This window comes from Myotis brandtii, unplaced genomic scaffold (assembly GCF_000412655.1).
Source record: "Myotis brandtii unplaced genomic scaffold, ASM41265v1 scaffold190, whole genome shotgun sequence".
Lineage (NCBI taxonomy): Eukaryota > Metazoa > Chordata > Mammalia > Chiroptera > Vespertilionidae > Myotis > Myotis brandtii.
The window spans coordinates 1,088,878-1,109,598 of NW_005357076.1; the positions used below are offsets into that span (position 1 = coordinate 1,088,878).

Consider the following 20,721-nt stretch of genomic DNA (forward strand, 5'->3'; position numbering starts at 1 on the left):
TGTTCCACCCGACACTGCTGGGTCATCAGGTGGAATCACATCTTTTTCCTCAAGCAGGCGAGATAACAACTGCTTGGAATTTGGGCCAACAGATCTGTGGAACTTAATCCAGTCACGTGTGGCTACCAGGTCTTCAGCCGTCTTGCCTATCTTTCCCTCTGGTAGGCCTGTAATTGCTTTTCGGTTTATCTTAACAAATGTTCGTGAGCCTATTCCCCCTTTTAACCCAGCACCGTGGCTCCAGCAAAGACGCAGGCCCGAAGATTATTGATCTTCTCACAGATTGGGAAGTGAGTTACAGAGTTGAAATTGTTCTGCTATGAAAGGCATGGTGATGCCATGTAATTTCCTTCCCCATGTTAGCTCTCTCAGCTTATCCCCAGCATCAACAGTACAGCCATGAAGAAAATCTAGAATGTTAAGGCCAACATGATTTAAGGGCCAAAATGCTAGTGATAATTTGGTCAAGGAAGGCTTTACTAGCCTCTGTGATAGACCTTAGGCTAACAGCCTGACTGTTGGGTGCGAGCTCCTCAGCCAGGGACTTGACCCTCCTCAGTGAGGGAAATTGGAAGAACACGTGTGCACAAGCAGGCGAATGGGACGTGCTTTATTGCACACAAAAGCAGCTGTAGTAGGCTGGTCAGTGACAGCTTATATACACGCTCAAACAAACTCAAAAGAGGCACTTTGCCATCAGTATTTTGCTATAGAAAGGCACGTCTGTGCAGTGTAAAGCTTGCACCAACCTTGCACCTGCATGAAGTATCTTGGCCTTGAGCACCCTGATTAGGGTGGTGCTTAGAGTGGCCTTGAATTATCTGGCGTATTCTAGACAAGGCCCCACACTGACTTAAGGCGATGATTGTGCTTGGTTTCTGAAACTTGTCTAACATAGACAGTACATAAGCAGCATTGCTTTTATTGAACAAATAACTGAGTAACTGAGTGTATAAAGGTTCCATTGTATAGAAATCATACGGTGTATAAGCACTCCTCGGGCTTAAGGATTGAGCCTGCTTCAAGGGCTCTGCTCTCTAAAGTTTCCAGTAGCTTCTTTCCCCATTCTTCTCTGGTCATTGTTAAAGGTGTCTTAACTATGAGAGTCTGATGGTCCCCTTGGCCCATGATGTCTCCATTGAACCCTAGTTCTTCCAGAACCAGAGCCTCCAAGCAGTTGTCATAATTGTCCATCACATGCATATGGATGTGGATTTCTTCTTAAAACTTTCTGCCTGGGATGCCTTTGGCTTCTTAAACATGTGGTTGGGCATCTCTCTCAGGCCGTTCAGGCTGCGGTAACAAAGCAGCACAGCCTGGGGAGCTTATAAACAACAGACATTTAGTTTTGCTGTCTGGAGGCTGGAAGTCCAGGACCATGGCCAGACACGGCTGGGCGAGGGCCCTCCTGGTTCCCAGCTGCACCTTCTCCTTACACAGTAGAGGAGGCTAAGGGGAGCCTCTGGAGCCTTGTTTATAAGGCACTAATTCCATTCATGAGGCTTAGCACCCCCCCCCCAACACCCCACCTCCTAATACCATCATTTTTTTAAAATTTATTTTTTATTTTTTTATTTTTTAAATCTTTAATTTCCATATTGGTTAAGGCATTACATGTGTGTCCTCATTCCCCCCAATTAACCCCCAACCTCCCGCCCCCCACTCATGTTTTCATCCCTCTGTTGTTCATGTCCATTGGTTTGGCTTATATGCATGCATACAAGTCCTTTGGTTGATCTCTTCCCCTTACCCCCACCCTCCCCTACTTTCCCTCTGGAGATTGACATTTTTGAGGGTTAGAATGAAGACATATGAAATTGGTGAGGGTGGGGGTGGGGATGGGGGACACATTCAGAACATAGCATTTTTTGTTGTTCTGAACAATTCTCAGTCACTATTTCTTCACATTGGCCTCTCTTCCCATTCTCTCTTTTTTTGGGGTGGGGTGGGGGCACCAGTAAAACATCTGTGCTAGACCTTCTCACTGTATCCGCTAAGTCTGTATCTGTCAGGAGGTGAATATTTTCATGTCTCTGCACCATAGGGACTTTCTGAGTAAAATCATTAATGCCTGAATTAAAGGAAGTTAGAGGGTGTTAGGACTCAAGCCACCTACTCCCAATTAAAGGGCAGTAAGACTTCTCCAAACTCCTCACCTCCCCAAGCCAAACCATTGCATTCTGGAGTGGGGACTTTTCTAGTTTACTCTCTGAGAAAATTCATTTTCATTTCAATGGGAAATGAAACCTGGAAAAATAGAGACTACATTCCAAAGGATAGTAAATGACTGGAGAGCAAATGTTTCCCTTTCTGCCCGCTCTCTCTCTTCAGAGAAAGGATGACAGCTGGACATTGTGTAGCCCGTACCTCCTGCTAGATTCACCATTTCAGGGCTTTTCTCCTGGAGTGCAAACACTGCACATGCAGGGCTCACTGCACGGCTCCCATCCTGCCCTGGGCATCCTCTTTTTCATCCACACCGTCCACCCCTTCCACTGAGCAGCTGAGTCAGGGGCCTCTCAATGCTCTGGATCACAGCCATCCAGGTGGGTCACAGCCATCCAGGTGGGTCACAGCCATCCAGGTGGGTCACAGTCATCCAGGTGGGTCACAACCATCCAGTGGGTCACAGCCATCCAGGTGGGTCACAGCCATCCAGGTGGGTCACAGCCATCCAGGTGGGTCACAGCCATCCAGGTGGGTCACAGCCATCCAGGTGGGTCACAGCCATCCAGGTGGGTCACAGCCATCCAGGTGGGTCACAGCCATCCAGGTGGGTCACAGCCATCCAGGTGGGTCACAGCCATCCAGGTGGGTCACAGCCATCCAGGTGGGTCACAGCCATCCAGGTGGGTCACAGCCATCCAGGTGGGTCACAGCCATCCAGGTGGGTCACAGCCATCCAGGTGGGTCACAGCCATCCAGGTGGGTCACAGCCATCCAGGTGGGTCACAGCCATCCAGGTGGGTCACAGCCATCCAGGTGGGTCACAGCCATCCAGGTGGGTCACAGCCATCCAGGTGGGTCACAGCCATCCAGGTGGGTCACAGCCATCCAGGTGGGTCACAGCCATCCAGGTGGGTCACAGCCATCCAGGTGGGTCACAACCATCCAGGTGGGTCACAGCCATCCAGGTAGGCCAGCTGGGGCAGGAACTGGAAGGCACTCAGAGTGAAATAGACCCAGGCTTTTCAGACATGCCAGCTTTCTCAAAGCTCCTGAGGTGCTGATATATTTCAGTTTATTTCCATTTAAGTGGAGATGTGTGAGATTTGAAAGGTTGTTGTTTTTTTCCCAATATGTCTAGACCTCCATAGATTCTATTGTCACTGAGCTGAAGCTTTTCAATTTAGATAATTTGAAGAGATTTGAAATGGAAATCAAGCCTACAATTATTTAACTGAATAAATCTGAAGTTCATGAATCCAGTTGTCAAGCCCTCAGCTTTTCCCTTATTTGATTTGCAATTGTCCAGGACCCTAGGAGGGGTCTGGCAGAGGCTCGGCCGCCCATTGGGGACAGGGAACCGTGGCCCCGCCCATCGCAGGAAGCCGTCTATATATTTAACTCCTCAGTGATTCTAATGTGTAGTCGGCTTAAGAACCACTGTTTTAGATTAAAGAAAGCTTGGTCAGGATTTCGTAGCAAAGTGAATTTTAACTGAAGTTTAGCACCTTTGACTTTGCTATCTTAGGACTTCGATTTGCTTCTGATTATGGCTATACTTCAGAATTAAGGTTGATGGCTAAGATACAGAATGTTCAGTTAAATTTAAATTTCAGATAAATAACCAATAATTTTTTAGAGGAAGTTTGTCCCAAATATTGCAGGTGACATGCTTATCCTAAAAAATTATTGGTTGTTTTTAGGAAATTCAAATTTAGCCGAGTATTTGGTCTTTTTCTTTGCTATCCCTGTGACTGTTTATGGTGACACCATAGGATGCATCTGATTTTCTGCGGCATCCCCTGCTTTTGCCGAGGATCAGCCTTGGGGCCCTCTGTTGGATGAACAGGTTTGTGTTTATAGTAGATTTCAGCCTCCGATCGTCTCTACCCAAAAGAGAAAACTACACTTGCCAACCTGAAATAAGTCCACAAAGAAACCTCGCAGCTCTCCATGAGGCCTTGGCCCGTCCTCACCTCTGCTGTGGGCAGCTTTTACTCCGTATAGAAGAGGGTTCCTAAAGGCCACAGAGAGTGTGATGGTCTCCTTAGACATAAAGAAGCTTCTAGCACTTTGCTTGTCAGTGAACTGAACGGTACACTCTGCAGCAGTCACCTGAGCCCCTGTTCGCTATGCACAGGCAGGAGAACTGACACCCCTTATCCTGCAAAAAACATACAACAGGGTGTCTTGTTTTGTTTGTTTGTTTTTTAGTGTGTGTGTGTTTTAATCCTCACCTGAGGATATTTTTTCCATTGATTTTTTTTTTAAGTGGAGGGGAGGAGGAGGGGGGAGAGAGAGAAGCATCAGTGTGAGAGAGACACATTGATTGGTTGTCTCCTGCATGCGCCCTCGGTTGCAGTGGGGGATCCAGCCTGCAATCCAGGTATATGTTCTTGATCAGAATCAAACCCACGACCCTTCAGTCTTCAGGCCAAAGCTCTAACCATTGAACAAAACCAACCAGGGCAATGTGTGTGTGTGTTTAGAAAATGCGATTTCTCCCTGTAGTAGTCAGATGTAGTGGGGCTGAGCCAATTTGTACAAGTTGCCTAGTGAGGGCCTCCTGTGTGTAAACACACTTTGACCCCAAGTCCAGTTGCTCCCTGCAACTTGAAGTTTGGTGGCCCTAGTGAGGTCCCTTGGCATGGCCCTGCCTGTGGCATTATGGTAGGAAAGCACCCCAAGGATTCCAAAAGGGACCCACCAGAAAGGAAACAGGTTGTGGGTTTGGAACCAACAAGGGGCTGGAAGACCCACTGATTCAAAGCTCCCCACCGCCTCGCCTCCCCCTGTCCCCCTCCCCCACTCCCAGTGTGATCTGAAGAACAGTATCAAAGCACATGGGTGAGAACATAGAAGAAATTAAGCCTTGGGACCCCACTGTAGTTTATATAGAAATCTGAACCAATAAGAGCTCCCCACCAACAGACCACCTGAACCAACCTTGTAGGATTGGCTTTCAATACTGACACCTTGTGGCAGCACCTGGCAATGACAGCAGAGAGCTGAGCTTGTTCTTTGTCCAAGTGGTGCCAGGAGGCAGGACTGTGGTTATCTTGGAGCACGAGGGAGGGAGAGCCCGGACCTCCTGTCCGCAAGGGGAGGAAGGTGCGGAGGCAATGATGAGAGGCGGCTCTACTGAATACACAGCCTTATGCTGCTCCTCTGTGAGAAGTTGGCAACTTACTGCATCTCTCTTTGCCTCGGTTTCTTTATCTGCAGAATGAGGACAGTGCCTATTCCCTAAGGTGGTGTGAGGGTTAAATGAGCTAAAGCTTGTTAGAATAGTGCCTGGCACCTAGTAAGTGCTCAGCAAACGGTGGAGGCTGATGCTGTAGTTATTACTGTTAGGAAAGATGGAGAGAGATGAGGCTATACCGTCACTCAAGTGGGTGGAGACATAAAGGCTCAGAAGGAGATAACATGATTCTCAGTGAGCAGGGGATGTGGCTGAGTTTCAGAGAATGTAAGCGACCCGCCCACAGCAGACAGACATGATTTGAAGTGAGGTCTTCTCATCTGACTTGCGTTGCCTGGAAGCTTGACCTGAAAACCAGGTCTCCATGATTCTTCAGCCACGATCAGACACAGATGCAAAGTTATTTTTGTGGCAAATAAATCTGAAGCTGAGGTGAACCCCACAGGAGAAAAAGAGCCCTATTACTGTCACCCCTGTCTCTCCCCTTAAATCCATCGTATCTTTTCCGTCTTCAGTGCCTCCGCCTTGGTTTAATCCTCATCTCTTGCTTGGACTCTAACGGATCCTTTCCCCCTCCAACCTCCCCTCCATGCTGGGAAGGGTGACCTTCTCCCCCCCACCCCACCTCGAGCCTTCAGTGTCTCCCACGTCCTGTGAGACCTCCAGGCTGTTTAGCTGTTGCAGTCGGACCCCAGTCTCCTGCTGAGCTTCTCTTCCTGCTGCTTCCCCGGGAGCTAGGTTCTCTCTCTGTTTCTGAAGCATTTGGACACTTCCATGGAGCCCCTCTCTGTGCTGTCGTGTAGCCCCGGAGACAGAGACCACCCCTAATCCACTGCTGTCCCCTCGTGCCCAGCATGGCACCAAGCTAGGGAGTATTGCTGAAAGGGACTGGTCACCCCTGGGGCTCAGAGATGGGCACTCCCTGAGCTCAGGGTCAAGTGCAAGTCCGCATTGTGCCATATTGATGTGCCAGTTCTATATCTCTTAAGAAACCTGAAGCATTGCAGTTTGGCTGTACGCAAGAGCTCTCTAGTCAGCAAGCAAAACAAAATAAAAAATATTGTCAGCATTTGTTGAGGTTCTTTGTGGGGATGTTGGTGAGCAACAGCTCAGGTTGGAAAGCTTAGACGGGGTCCAAGTGGCAGGTCAGAGGCCAGAGTGCGGGGGTGCTGGGGTGCTCTGAAGATGTATGCGAGCACACTGGGGCTTCAGCGGTGCTCAGCCCTTCTTCTGGTCCGTGGTGGTGCAGTGGAGAGGTCAGACGCTGCTAACCAGACTCCCTGGTTCAATCCTAGCTCAGGTGCACTGGCTGTTTTACAAGTTTACTCGTATGTAAATTGGGGTAGTGATGGTACCACCCTTAGTGTCTTTGTACAGAGTTAACACCTACAGCGTCTTGAAGCTGGAAGCACTGTTAACTCTTATTAGTACCACGCAGGAGGCTCAGTCCTGTTCTGGAAACAGCACCATGCAGCCAGGTGCTGGGGAGGAGGGCTTCCTTCCCTGCACCCTCCCAGACGCCCGGAGCCCGTGCACACCCGCCAGCAGCTCTAGATCGAAGAGACAGTCCTCCTCTCCTCTTCCGGTAGAGCTGGCCGACGAGCCATATTTCCTGTTGGAGTAATTGAAGCTGGACCGCCTGACTCATAGATCACCTTAATGCATCTGGCCCCAGTGCCCTGTCTCTCCTGTCGCACCCCTTGGCATTGCAAGTTGAGCAACAAAAGCTCTCTGAGCTGTGAGTTACGTCTGCCTGCTCTTCCTGTTGCTCGGCCGCGCTGAAGAATGTTCTGTCTTGGGCCCTTTCATTACAGGCTCCGAGGTTCCCCCTGATATATTGCTTAGGTTGCATCAATTGCTTCATGATTTATAGGGTGCATTTCCTAGCACTTTTCCATTAGTGTCTCCTGAGTGGACTAGATCAGGAGCAAAATGTGTCCCGTTTTCTCTTCCTGTGGCCAGCCGCTCCCCCGGTGGGTGGGATGGTGGTGAGAGCACTGGGCTTCATGGCAGGAGGGGACCTGGGTCTGGATCCTGATTGTCACCCATCAACGGCGTGGCCTCGAGCAATCCTTTACGTTTGGGGGCCCAGTGTCTTCTGTTGAAGGCGATGTCTGGACTAAGGCTCCTTCCAGCTCAGCTCAGGATTATCGGATGCTTCAGCTCTTCTCCCCACTGCTGACTCTGAGCTGACCATTCATTCGCTTAAAGGGGGTGGAGGCAGAGCCCCCATCTGCTGCAGGAGGGGGAGGCTCGGGATGCCAGGCAGAGCTATGAAGCCAGATTGCTCGGCCTGTGGTCCTCCTTCCCAAGATGGGCTCTGCTGGTGGCTGGCGGCAGCTCTTGCACCCTGGGATGCACAGCCCGGGGATGGGTGCTCTGTAGACAGTCACGAAATATTGTTGAATAACGTAGTGAGTCAGTGGTAGGATGTGCCTGCTGAGAAACCCAGCACTACTTAGGCTGCTTTAACAGAGGCATGTTACCAGCATGAGGGAGGCGATGGCCTCCCCGTTGCATGCTGCGGAGACCTCACCCAGAACCACGTTGCATTTTGATTGCTCACTAACGCTCCATGAGCGTTGGGACAGCGTTTCCCTTTTTTGGCTACTGTATTGCCAGTAAAAGCATTGCCAGGCACTAGGCTTGCAAAGAGGGAGATCGTGTTCTCCCTTAAGATTACAAGGAGGGGCGGGTGGGTCATCAGTGCACCTTGGGAAGTAGCAGAAGTAACTGGGGGATATTTAACACACAACCCAGCGACGCCTGGGAGTCTTCGCCAGTCATCTGAGTAATGCACGCTGTTAAAGAGAACCACAATTCAACTGAGTAAGTTTTAGAGATGCCATCAGCTGTGTGCAATGATTCATATACCAAGCAGCACCCCATCTAATAAATGGAAAGCAGCTCCCCAGAGCTGTACACGACGAGGAGACTTTTATAGGCAGAAGGGGGCAGGGCAGGGAGGGTACTCGCACAGAGTGGACGGTCTCAGGCACGATTACTTCCTCGGGGGACAGCAGGGGCCTCCCAGGGAGAGTACCTCGCTGGTGGTGACCAGGTAATCCCAGATTGGCTGGTTAAGATTCCACTCCCCGAGAGGTTGAAACTGTAACCAGTCTTGGTTTGGTGACGTGGGCTTAGCACCAGTGACGCCCTCATTTGGGGCCTGTTGCCACTTTTTCAATCATGTCTGTGTTTTCTCCTGCCCAACTAGCGTCCATTCCCCTTGGAGTCACAGCACCCTGATTTGTGTGGCGACCCCCCTGAGTGCAGCCCCAGGGGCTTGCTGATCCCGTGGAGCACAGCCTGGGTGGGACTTTCTCAAGGGGCTCAGGCTGCCCGGCTGAGAGTGGCCCACGACCCAAGCTTGGTTTCCCAGGAGCGGTGGCTCTCAAAGCAGGGGCCTGGACGGGCAGCAACAGCATCGCTCGGGCTTGTTAGAAGTGCACCGTTCTGGAGTCTGACTTCAGAATCCAGAGCGTGGTGTGGGCCCCTAACAGACTGTGTTTTAGGAAGCCGCCCAGGACACTCTTTTCCCCACTTTGTATGGAATTTATTGGCGTGACACTGGTTAGCAAAAGTATGCAGGTTTCAGGTGTACAATTCTATATTATATCATCTGTACACTGTATTGTGGGTCACCACCCACCCCAAGTCAAATCTCCATCCATCCCATTTACCCCCACCCAGAACCCTCCTCCACTCCCCCTGCAATCACCACACTGCTGTCCCTGTCCAATTCCTCTTACTCCCCCCTCCCCCCCTCCCTCCCACCAACAGCTGTCAGCCTGCTCTCTGTCTATGAGTCTGTCTCTGTTTTGCTTGTTAGTTTGGTTTGTTCATTAGATTTCACATATGAGTGAAATCATATGGCACTTGTCTTTCCCAGGGCATTCTGCTGTTAAAGGGGCCTCAGCATTATCTGAGAGCTTAACTCATGATTTCACCAGAGAACAATTGGCACCCAACTGTCTGCTGGCGGAGGTGGGGGTGTGAAGGGTGCTGGGATGGGTGTCAAGGGACCACCCAGGGATTCTTGGTCCTAAGATCCCCGGAGCCAAGTCTTCAGCTTTTCTTCAATGCAATGAGCTTCTCCAAATAAATTTAAAAACAACTTTTTTTTTTTTTTGCTTCATTTAGGGAGAGTCAATTTTTGTTCCTTGGAATCAAAGAGCCTAATAACACTGGATGGGGAGGATTTGGTGAGTGAATGAGTCAATAAATGCCTGAGTGACAGAATCGATCTCTTCTAGTTTGAGCTCCGAGAGAATGAACCTCGGACAGGGAGAAGGAGGTGGGAAGGTGAATGACACTGATCCCAGGATGATGAGGGTGGGCCTGGACCAGGACTAGAACAGCACCAGGAGACCTGTTCCCAGCGAGACCTCCCTTGCTGATGGCGGGGTGACCTTAGGGAGTCACGTGGCCTCCCTGGGTCCCAGTTTCTCTCTGGAGGAGGATCATTCTGTGCTCTTTACTCCTGCCTCCCCTGTCGCTAACTTGAAATGCACTCCTGACTAGCAGCGGCCTTGGGGGCTGGGGGGTGGCAGCGGGTGCTGCCTGTTGGGGTTGGGAGCAATTTGACGAAGTCTTTGTCTTAGTAATTTGGACCAGATGCTTCAGCACAGATCCTGCTGACTCACCAACAGCCCTGCCTTCCTGAGGGCTGGGCAGGGGTCTGCGTGGAGTTAATGCCATCTGCCTTCCCAGAGGTGCCCCGCGGGGGTGGGGTGGTGGGGTGGGGGCCGGGCACAGGCATTTAGGAGAGGACTCAGGGTTCTGATGGATGGGGCATTGTCTAGCTGGTATGAGGACTTCCTGGAAGTGAACCCTTTCTAAGGAGAGAGTGTCTGCCTATGGAATTCAGAAGGCTGTGGAACTCACATGCATTTGGAACAGGAAATGTTCGAAAGCACCAGTTCCCCATGCTTCCTGGCTGTTGGGGGCAGTCGGGGGCAGGAGCTCCAAGCCCAGGCAGCAGAGGGTGCTGGGGGCCTGGGAGGTCTGCGCCCTGGTGCCCTGCCCGCCTCCCTCCCTCCTCGGTGCCTCTCTGTGGTCCTTCCTGGTCCTCCCGTCGCCTGGGCTTCAGCTGTGGTTTCTGCATGCTCCTGCTTTGCAGGAACCCTTTTTGATGGCAGGTGACTAACACCAACTCATAAAAACTTGGGACATCAGGGGAGTTCACTGGCTCATGGAATCAAATCCCGAAGGTAAACAACCAACACCTGAAAGGGCAGAGTGCAGCTGGACTCCAGGCACGGCCTGACCCAGGGCTTGCCTCTGGGGGCAGAATCCCATCTTCGCTTCTCTGTGTGATGGCTTCGCTGCCTCTCGCCGTGACCACACTCGTCCACATGGTGGGGATCTGGCTGCCAACAGGGTCCTTCGTTCACCTTTGGCAATTCCCACTGCTGGAGAGGTGCAGGATTTACTTCCTGGGTCCCAAGTTGAATGAAAGAGAGAACTCAAGTGTCTAAAAAAGAATCAAAGCTCAAAGTTATGACTATCCTGGCTCTGCCCAGGACTTGCTTCAGCTCTCGGAACAGCCGTTTTCTCCCCGAGGAGCGGGGTGAACACAGTGCCCAGACCGGAGGCAGGTGCTGTCCAGTGTTTGGAGCAGAGGCTCTGGGGCAGACTGCCCAGCTCCCACCTCAGTTTCACTACTTGGAAGCAGTGTGACCATGGGCTGGTCCCCCACCTCTGGTTGCCCAGTGTCCTCATCTCTAAACCAGGGACACTAAAGGCACTGCTCAGGGGTGCTGTGAGGATGATGCGAGTTGTGCCTGGCAAACACAGGACAGTGAACGAGTCTCCCAGGCAGGCAGTCAGTACAGGCGCTGACTCCTTGCCACCCCCCAGCCCTGCAGGGCCTCTCGCGGCTGCAGTTTATGTGAAACAGATGGCGAGCTGTGGGCCATCCCGCAGCCGGTGGCCACTCCACTCCTTTCTCCCAGTCAGAGCTGAGAGGGGTGTTCATAACAGGAATGAACTTGAATTGGTTTTAATTTATATTTTTAAAAAGTTGTTATTCCAGAGCCTTGAATCCCTATTATAATTACTTTATTGATTTTAGAGAGCGAGAGGGAGGGAGAGAGAGAAACTGATTTGTTGTTCCACTTATTTTTTTAAAATATATTTTTTATTGATTTTTTTTACAGAGAGGAAGGGAGAGAGATAGAGAGTTAGAAACATCGACGAGAGAGAAACATCCATCAGCTGCCTCCTGCACACCTCCTACTGGGGATGTGCCTGCAACCCAGGTACATGCCCTTGACGATCCCTATTATAATTACTTTATTGATTTTAGAGAGCAAGAGGGAGGGAGAGAGAGAGAAACCGATTTGTTGTTCCACATTCATTGGTTGATTCTTGTTTGTGCCCTGAGTGGCGATCGAACCCACAACCTTGCGTATTGGGACGACTCTCTAACCATCTGGCCAGGGCAGATTCCTGTTATCAAGGAATTGCATTTGAGAACAGATTCTATTCTGAGCATTGTGTCAAGTGCTCCCCATCTATCATTTAATTTACCCACAACAACACAGCAGAGCAAGTGTTCTTCTTTAAAAAAAAATATTTTGTTGATTTTTTACAGGGAGGAAGGGAGAGGGATAGAGAGTTAGAAACATAGATGAGAGAGAAACATCAATCAGCTGCCTCCTGCACACTCCCCACTGGGGATGTGCCCGCAACCAAGGTACATGCCCTTGATCGGAATCAAACCTGGGACCCTTGAGTCCGCAGGCTCACTGAGCCAAACTGGTTAGGGCTGGGCAAGTGTTCTTAATCCTCTCTCATGGGATCAGGAGATGCTCCTCACTGGGGAGGAGCAGGAGCTTGCTGGACGCCACACCCCTGGCTCAGGGAGGAGCCGATTCAAACCCAGCTCGTCCAGCTCTAAAGTGCATGCACTCAACCCGGGTGTTCAAGGCACCTTCTGCCTGGGAGCCTCAGCCAGGCCTTCCCGCCTGCCTCTCCCTCCCCTGCTCCCTGAGTCAGGTGGCCTGTTTGCATGTCTATCCTCTCCTGGCTGGTGTTTTGGCTTGGTCACCTTTGTGCTCCTTTGTCCTGGTGCATTTCCACAACCAGAAGCTGAACTCTGTGTGGGGACTTTGTGTGTGTCTGACCCCTTCCATCCCTCACAGAGGCCAGGGATCACAGCTCTGGAAAAGCCCTGTGACTGGAGACCAAAGACCAGGAGTGCGTCAGTCCCGCTCACCACCAGGCGATGGCGCCCGTCTGCAGGTCAGGCCAGGCTCCCGCAGTGGCTGTCCCTGGTTTGGAGCTGGCAGGCAGCCTCAGGTCTCTTTAGTGCCCGCGCACCCCCCTCCCCCCAAGCATCAGTTGTTGGCACTATCTGTGGTGCTAGTGGAAGGAGAGAGGCCTGGGAGAGCACAAGACTGTCGCAGAGAGTGCTGTCACTGCCACGCCCTGCCCAAAGGGCACGGAGCCTTCAGTGTCCATGCTTTCCCGGGGCAGCCGGGATGTCCCTGCCGTTCTTCTCTTCGGGAGCTGGGCTGTCCTGGGCTGGGCATCAGGGCTCTTCTGAGCCCGAGATGCTCTTAGCCAGGGCTGCACCCTGAACGTGTTCAGTAAGAAACAACAGCTGAGGCCGGTCACGGCCTAGGGCTGGGATCAAGATCGCACTCTCCAAGGGATGGGAATCCCACGGAGCCTCCTCAGCAAGGTTCTCAGCCCCAGGGACAGTGTGGGGCTTAGTGGTGGTGCCTCAGAACCAAGGGAGCAGGCTGTCCCTTCGGGTGGGATGATCTCCGGGGAGTCAGCCACGGGTGTCAGGGCAATCAAGGTGGTCTCGGCCCCAAGCTCGGTCCAAGCCCTGGAAGGACCCTCAGATCGATGGAAAAGCTGGTTAAACAACTCGCCAGCCCACACCTGGCCGTTTACTCAGTCTTTGCAATGCTGTTATTAATGTGCGCAATGTGTCTGTGCAGTCCGCCCCCCCCCCCCCCCCCCTCCCCCTCGCCCCCCCCCCACCCCCATTTCACTTTCCTTCTCTTTGCGATATTTCCCACCTCCTGCCCTTCTCCCTGACCCAAGACAAGTGAGAATAAGAGCCAGCACTTAAAGAGCACCCGCTGTGCTCCAGGTGCTGTGCTCCAGGCGCTGAGTGCTGAATGTGGATCGTCGCATGGAAGAGAGTGTTGTGTGAAGGAGGAGTCTGCATCACTGGGATTTTACGTCTGTCTGAGGTCACACGCAGGGAGTGGTAGAGCCCAGATGCGATGCAAAACCAGGGCTGTCAGTTAGACTCCAGTGGAGAGATATTTGGGGTCTTTATTGTTCAGCGTGACCAGTGTTGTCCACCGACTTCGGGGTGCTGGCGATGTCCGCCCCAGGAGCCTGGACAGTTCCTTTTGTTTCTCCTGCTCTTGCCCTCCTCCTAATGAAACCTGGGGAACCCAAGTGTCCCCAAGAGAGCCATAGGCAAGTCAACCGCTTGTGGCCTCCACCTTTGGCTGAAGGTCAGCCCCTCCCAATCACAGCAATGCTCAGCCACCCAGCCCAGCCCCTGCCATCAAAGCGGACCCTGGGGCGAAGGAGACTCTGAGAACAATGAGTGGACAAGGAAATGTTCCTCCTCTTGGCTTTTTTTCCTGGGTGGGGAGAGGAACAAGGAGGAACTGCGGGGGTGGGGAGGAGGAGGAATTCCTTCAAGCATCGGACCAGGTGAGTGAGCTTGTTTGCCTCATCTCAGTGCTCATTGCCCTGTGCCTGGCCAGGCAAGAAGGAGGCCAAGGTGATCCCAATGCCATGGAGACGTGTCCCTTCCCTTTGGGGACCCTTCCTATCTGGCACAAGACTCTCACTCTCCAAGTCTGTCAGGAAAGGAGTGATAACCCAGCCATCACAATCAAGAGCAAATGTCTGTCAATGCTTCACATAGTTCACTCTCCCCAGAGGTGGTGAGGGGCGAGTGGGAGTTGCATTTTGACTGCAAAGTTAAGGGACTGGCCTCCACTGGTAGAATTTCAAAACCAGTAAATGTCTTGGGGGAAAGGTGTCCTGAGGCTGGATGCTGCTGCTTCTGGTGTTCTCAAAATATATTTTTTAGATTTTAAGCTTAATTTATACTAGTAAATGCCTGCTTCAGGCCCATACTCAATGGATTCTCATTAGACTCACTGCCAATTTCCTTGGCGCTGTCCTCGGGGATCCCCGTGCTCTGCAAACACCGTGGCTTCCCCAGGGGTCTCTCCATTTGAGGCGGGGTCGCCATGCAAATCCCCATTGCTGGGGGCTCTGTGCCAAGGGCCACCCAGCCTTAGCTCACAGGCTTGATGGGGACAGAGGGTGGGGGACCACAGTCACCACCCGCTTTGGTGTGAGCCCCACAGCCGTGGTTGCATCCCTGGCAGGACGTCTATAGGTGCACACCTTCTGCCTGGAGATCCACATGGGCCATGTGGTCCAGGGGGAAGAGCACTGATCTCAGAGGAAGGAGACCTGGGTTTGAGTCCCGTCGCTGCCTGTCATTTTTCTATCATGTCATCTTGATATGTTTCTAGCTCTCAATTTTCTGATCTCCTATAGCAGGTCCTTGGATAACGTTCTGTGACAACGTTGGTAAGACGCTGTAGGAACCTAACTATTTTTATATCAATTAGGCTATGGCAAAAGTCATGTCATCATACATCATTTTGCTTAAAGTTGTTAAACCTATGATAATATTAAGCCAGGACTTACTGTTTAACTCTTGACTACTTGGAGGAGATCAAATGAGATAATATAAGTAAACGTACTCTTAAACTGAATAGGGATTGTGTCTGCTGGGATGTTTTTAGTGAACAAGTAAAAGAAAGACAAACCCAACTGGTTTAAATAATAGAGGAGATATATTTGTCCCTACAATTGGAAAGTCTCAAGATTGGGCAGGCATTGGCAAGCGTTTCTCTGTGCCTCCAGCTCTGTCCCCCTCCTCCTCCTCCAGGCTGGCCTCACCCTGAGGCTGGTGCTCAGTGGGTGGCAGGACACCTATGCTCATTACAACCCCAGTACAAGAGATTCTTGAGGAGGAAAACATTTCCCCAAACCACCCACCAAACTTGCCCTGGCATCTCACAGGTCTGAATTGGGTCCCATGTCTATTATGGTCTCCGAGGAGGCCCCAGTAAGTCACATTCCTTGCCTCTATCTGAGCTGTAAGAGTGAAATATTACCTGAAGTCCTGATAGTGTTGAAGGCTCTGCCCTAGGGTAGGAACACAGAACCCCCAAACTAGGACCACCTATTCTCCCACTGGAGGTCCCCACTGTGGGAAACCTGGCAGGTCAGCAAGCCCCCAGGGCCGAGGCACAGAGGGGGCTGTGCGTCCTCTGTGGGCAGCCGACTCCTAGGAGGCAGCAGCAGCTGGGCCGAGCATGCCCAGTTTATCCTCCCCATCCCCGTTTAGGTGGGTTACTTTGCCTCTCCCGGGGCAAGGTGAGTAAAGGGGTTGAGAGAGGTCGGAAATCACATTAATGGATTTTCCTTCAAAGGAGGGAAACATTAACAGCCTTCTCCCCTTAACTCCTAAAATCCCTACTCCAGACCATGCACATGGGCAGGAGGATATGCACAAATTAGCTTAGGTCTGGTTTAACTGAACTAATCAGCCTGGCAAGGGAGATGGAATCACACCAATTGGATTAGGACAATATGAGGCCAGTGGGAAGCTGTAATTAAGCTAACGTCTTCCCTCTCCTCAATTCTGTGGCTACTAATTAATAGGAGAATGGGAGAATGGGAGAAGAGACATGGAGAAGGTAACTACCATGTCCACTTCAGTAATATGTAAAACATTATGTCAATAACAACAGTGATTTGTTTAGTGTTTGTTGTAGCCAAGCACCATGACAAGCTTTTTTAATCGCAAAAATCAAATACACGGCAACTTTATTTCTGGCCATGAGGGAGTAATTATACTGGCTCAACCCTCCTTCCATAAATAACTACAAAACCAGGAAGATATTTGAAGAGTGGACAGCAGACAGCGGAGGACTGTGGTCTCTGAGAGAGGAGCCCTGTGACCGCTTTGGCTCTGCCTGGAGGCACCTCCCAGGGCCCAGCAGGAGAGGAGGGTGTGTGTCCTAGAACAGCAGCCTCACTGAGCTGGGGAAACAGTCTGGAATCTGTGGGGCAGAGTATCAGAGAGGAGAGAACTCTGCAGACATAGAGCTCCAGAGATCTGCGGAAGGGTCCGCCTGCGGTGATGAAAGTAATCTGGAGTTAGCGTCGGCACAACCTTGGGAGTATACTGTAATCCACTGAATCACACACTTTGAAAGGGTGGATTTGGTGGTGTGTGGATAAAAACCACGTGTGTGTGTGGCGGGGGAGGCAAAAAAGGAACCCCTCGAGTCTCTGGCTGAACACTAAGCTGCGCACGTGCAGAGGGAGGCCCCAGAGGCCAGAGAACAGATACTGGGAAACGGACAGCAACCAGGGGCTGAATCATGACCTGAGCCCTCGCAAGATTGGAAGACCTGAGTCCTGACCAACCAAATAGGGAAAACATGAACCCCGGGAGCATTCAGCATTGACTTCAGAAAGACCTCAGCTTAGAGGAGGGCCTCAAGGAGCCCCAAGTATTGGCTAGTCCAGATGGACTTTATCAAAGCTTTGCCAAGGTGCTTTGAAAGTAGCAGGCAGACACACAAGTAACATAACTGTTGGAACAAAATAACATTTTAAAGGGAAGACAACAAATTCCAATACTCAAAACATGTTTTTCACAATGGGCATTATTTAAGAATTTTATAAATAAAAAGAGAAAAATGTAGTGAATAAAAACAGACCTAGAAATGGCAGAACTGATAGAACTTGCAGACATTGACTTCAAGTAGCTTTTTAAAAATATGTTCAAGAACTTAAAGGGGAACATGAACTTAATAAGAAGACAGAAACGATAAAAAAATAACCAAATAAGAACTTGTACACTGAAAATAGAATATCTGAAATCAAAACTTTCCTGGATAGACATAACAGCAGATTAGACACGGCAGAGGGGAGATGACTGAATTTCAAAACAGGGACTATAAGCTATACAAATGGGAGTCTAGAAAGAAATAAAAACATTGAAAAAAATTGGCGGAGGCTCAGCGACCTGTGGAACAATATCAGCTGATCTATCAGACATGCAATTGGCTCACCAGGAAGACGATGGGGGCAGAAAAATATTTGAAGAAATAACAACTGAAATTTTTATAAATAGGAGGAAAAATATAAATATAGGAATATAAGAATTTCAACAAAGTATATGCAGAATAAACATGAAGAAAACCACACCAAGGACATCAGAGAACTGCTGAAAACTAGCGATAAAGAGAAAAATCTTAAAAGTGGCTAGAGGAAAAGAAATTGCATATGGTAGAATGAAAAGAAGAAGGACTACAGACTTCTCATCAGAAACAACACCAGCCAGAAGTTAATGGAAAGTCTCACCAGGCTTCCTTTTGTGGTTCATAGAGATTAAGATACACGTCTCAGTGACACTGCAGAGTGGAATTTAGACCCAGGTCTGTTGACTCTAGTTTTAGATTTTTTTTTTCTTTTTCCCATTTTGCCTCTTTTTTACCTTATGAGAATATCTGTAATTTTTCTTGTTAGGGAATTACATGATTATTGGTAAAAAAAAAAAATTAATATATGAAAGTGCGAAGAAGTAAGTAAAAATAACCTGAAATTTCTCTGCACAGTGACCAATCATTAATATGCTGATAAATATTTTTTTTCAGGCATAACAAGGCGTAAAGTGCACATATATGTATAAAATTTAATGGGCATGGGGTCATACTCCATGTAACTACCTAATTGCCTACCAAATATATATTCTCACCTTTTCCCTTGGTAACGGGACCCTGGGCAGTATGCCCCGTTGAAAAGTCCCCCTCGCCAGGCTCTGGAAGATAGGCAGGGCCAGTGGATGTGGCCTGGGAGAGCTGTGTGCCCCGCCCTGAGATTCCAAATCACAGGCATGACTGCTCCCCCCAGTGGTCATATTGTGGCCCTGAGGGTGGAAGCCACCTTCCTAGGATGGCAGGACAGGGCATCCCGAGCCTCCGATGATTTCAAGGAACCGCCAGGACAACTGGGACTGTCTATCTCCACCTTCTTCATATAAGAGCATAAACCATTCGTCCGCTTAAGCCATTGGGCTTAAAAAACCATGTATTCCTGTGTGCCTTTTTAAACTGACATCTGACATTTTTTATAACCTTAAATCGTTGCAAAGAGTGTAATTCAGACTCATTGAAACTGTTAACATTCTAAAACTGTCACATCACTTTAAAATGTATTTAAAGAAACATAAAGTTCATAGTAATTTGTTACCATCATCTATTTAAAAATACATGAGCAAAATCTTTAACAGTCAAATTTTAGATCATTCATTTTTATTCTTGAACTCTTATTTTCATTCTAAGTACATAACTTAGAGAATTTCATTTTAACATATTTTTTATGCTTGAAAGTATTTGACAGACTACTTTACCTTCTGTCTCTGGAATAAAATTACACACATCTGTATATATACACACATTGAAAACATTCTTTTTTCATTTCTTGTGGCCATATATATATCCAAAGATTTAAAATTTGTCCGGGATTGAGCTATATTACAATCTCAATGAATATACACCTGAGCAAAACAATGTAGGTAAGTTAAGTTTTTATAAATAATAAACATAAAAGTAAAAAATGCAAAATCTATTTCTTAATAACATGAATTGAGCAATTTAAGAAATTAACTGATTTGTTTATCCATGGTGGACTATTACTTATTGCTAGCGTAAGACAACGTTCAGCTCATTTCTCTTCCTAGCGATTGTTTTCATTGAGGTAAGCACTAGGAAACCTCTCACATAAACAAGTAAATAGGATGGAACATGTTGTATTATAGCATTGTCATGTAATTCTTTGGACATTTTATGAGTTACATGCTGAGAAATCACATAATGACATATCTCAAAAAACATTTTTAACATTCTATCAGCTCATAGTTTGGCTAAGTCCTCCTTTAGTCTTGTTGAAAGTAAAGAAAGAGAAACCATTGATTTGCAAAGGATTTGCAACCCAGTCATTTGAGTAATTCACTTTCTCAACTTCTGGGAAGTTCATCAGAAAGGCTATGTATCAAGACCTGTCCAATGACCATTAATTACCCTCTCATTCCTATACAGAGGGGCATTTGTTTAAACTGACAGTCCCAAAAAGAGTTGGGAAAACCCAAACATAAATTTCAGTCTACCCTTAGCAACACACTATTTTTGATGAAATTCTTTTGTCTCAGTGCAAGCTCTAAACATATTTTCATGCAAACCTTTGAAAATGCCTACCAAATATCCCAGATGGCAAAGGTGGTTCTCATTGCCAAACTAGTTAGCCAAGTCACGTTTACTTATTTTGAGCTATGACACACATTCAGGAAAGTTTACTCTGCAACCTTTATGGGCCAATAAAAAGGCGATCACACATGTAATTGTCACTTTGTGCTGGCATCCCACAAACCTCACCTCATTCCCCCCTCGCTCCCTCCTCCCCCCTTTCTCCTAGAGGGTACCACCATCCTGACCTTTACGGGGATCATGCTTTTCTTCCTTGTAATTTTGCCAGATATGTACCCATCCTTAAACAATTCAGTTTTGCTTGATTTAGAATTTTTTTAAAAATATATTTTACTAGAGGCCCGGTGCACAAAAATTTGCGCACTCGGGGGGGGAGGGGTCCCCAGCCCGGCCTGTGCCCTCTCGCAGTCTGGGACCCCTCGGGAGATAACGACCTGCTGGCTTAGGCCTGCTCCAGGGTGGCAGAGGGCACGCCCAATCCCTAGGTGCAGCCCCTGGTCAGACTCAGAGCAGGGCCAATTGGGGAGTTGGGGCACCGCCCCCTGTCATGCACAGAGCAGGGCGGATCGGGAGGTTGCGATGCCACCCTCAGTCACACTCAGGGTAGGACCGATTGGGGGGTTGGGGCACCGCCCCCTGTCACACTCAAGGCAGGGTCGATGGGGAGGTTGCGGTGCCACCCCCTGTCACACACAGAGCAGGGCCAATCAGGGGGTTGGTGTGCTGCCCCCTGTCACTCACAGAGCAGGGCCGATCAGGGGGTTGGGGCGCTGCCCCCTGTCACTCACAGAGCAGGGCCCATCAGGAGGGTTGGGGAGCTCCCCCCTGTCACTCACAGAGTAGGGCCGATAGGGGAGTTGGGGCACCGCCCCCTGTCACACACAGAGCAGGGCGGATCAGGAAGTTGGGGCGCTGCACCCTGTCACACTCAGGGCAGGGCCAATGGGGAGGTTATGGCTCTCCCCCATCATACACAGAGCAAGGCCCGTGGAGGGGGGTTGGGGTGCC

At 49.5% G+C, this 20,721-nt stretch overlaps 1 long non-coding RNA gene and 1 pseudogene across 1 annotated transcript; both read right to left on the bottom strand.

Annotated features, from left to right (window-relative positions):
* Positions 1–364: 364 nt before the first annotated feature.
* LOC106725826 lies at positions 365–965 on the bottom strand. The gene is made up of 2 exons (XR_001361808.1): positions 854–965; positions 365–515 (listed from the first exon to the last, which is right to left on the bottom strand). It is a non-coding gene; the product is annotated as an uncharacterized LOC106725826 (long non-coding RNA).
* Positions 966–2,430: 1,465 nt separating this feature from the next.
* LOC102260599 overlaps positions 2,431–20,721 on the bottom strand; it is a 37,253-nt pseudogene continuing 18,962 nt past the window's right edge.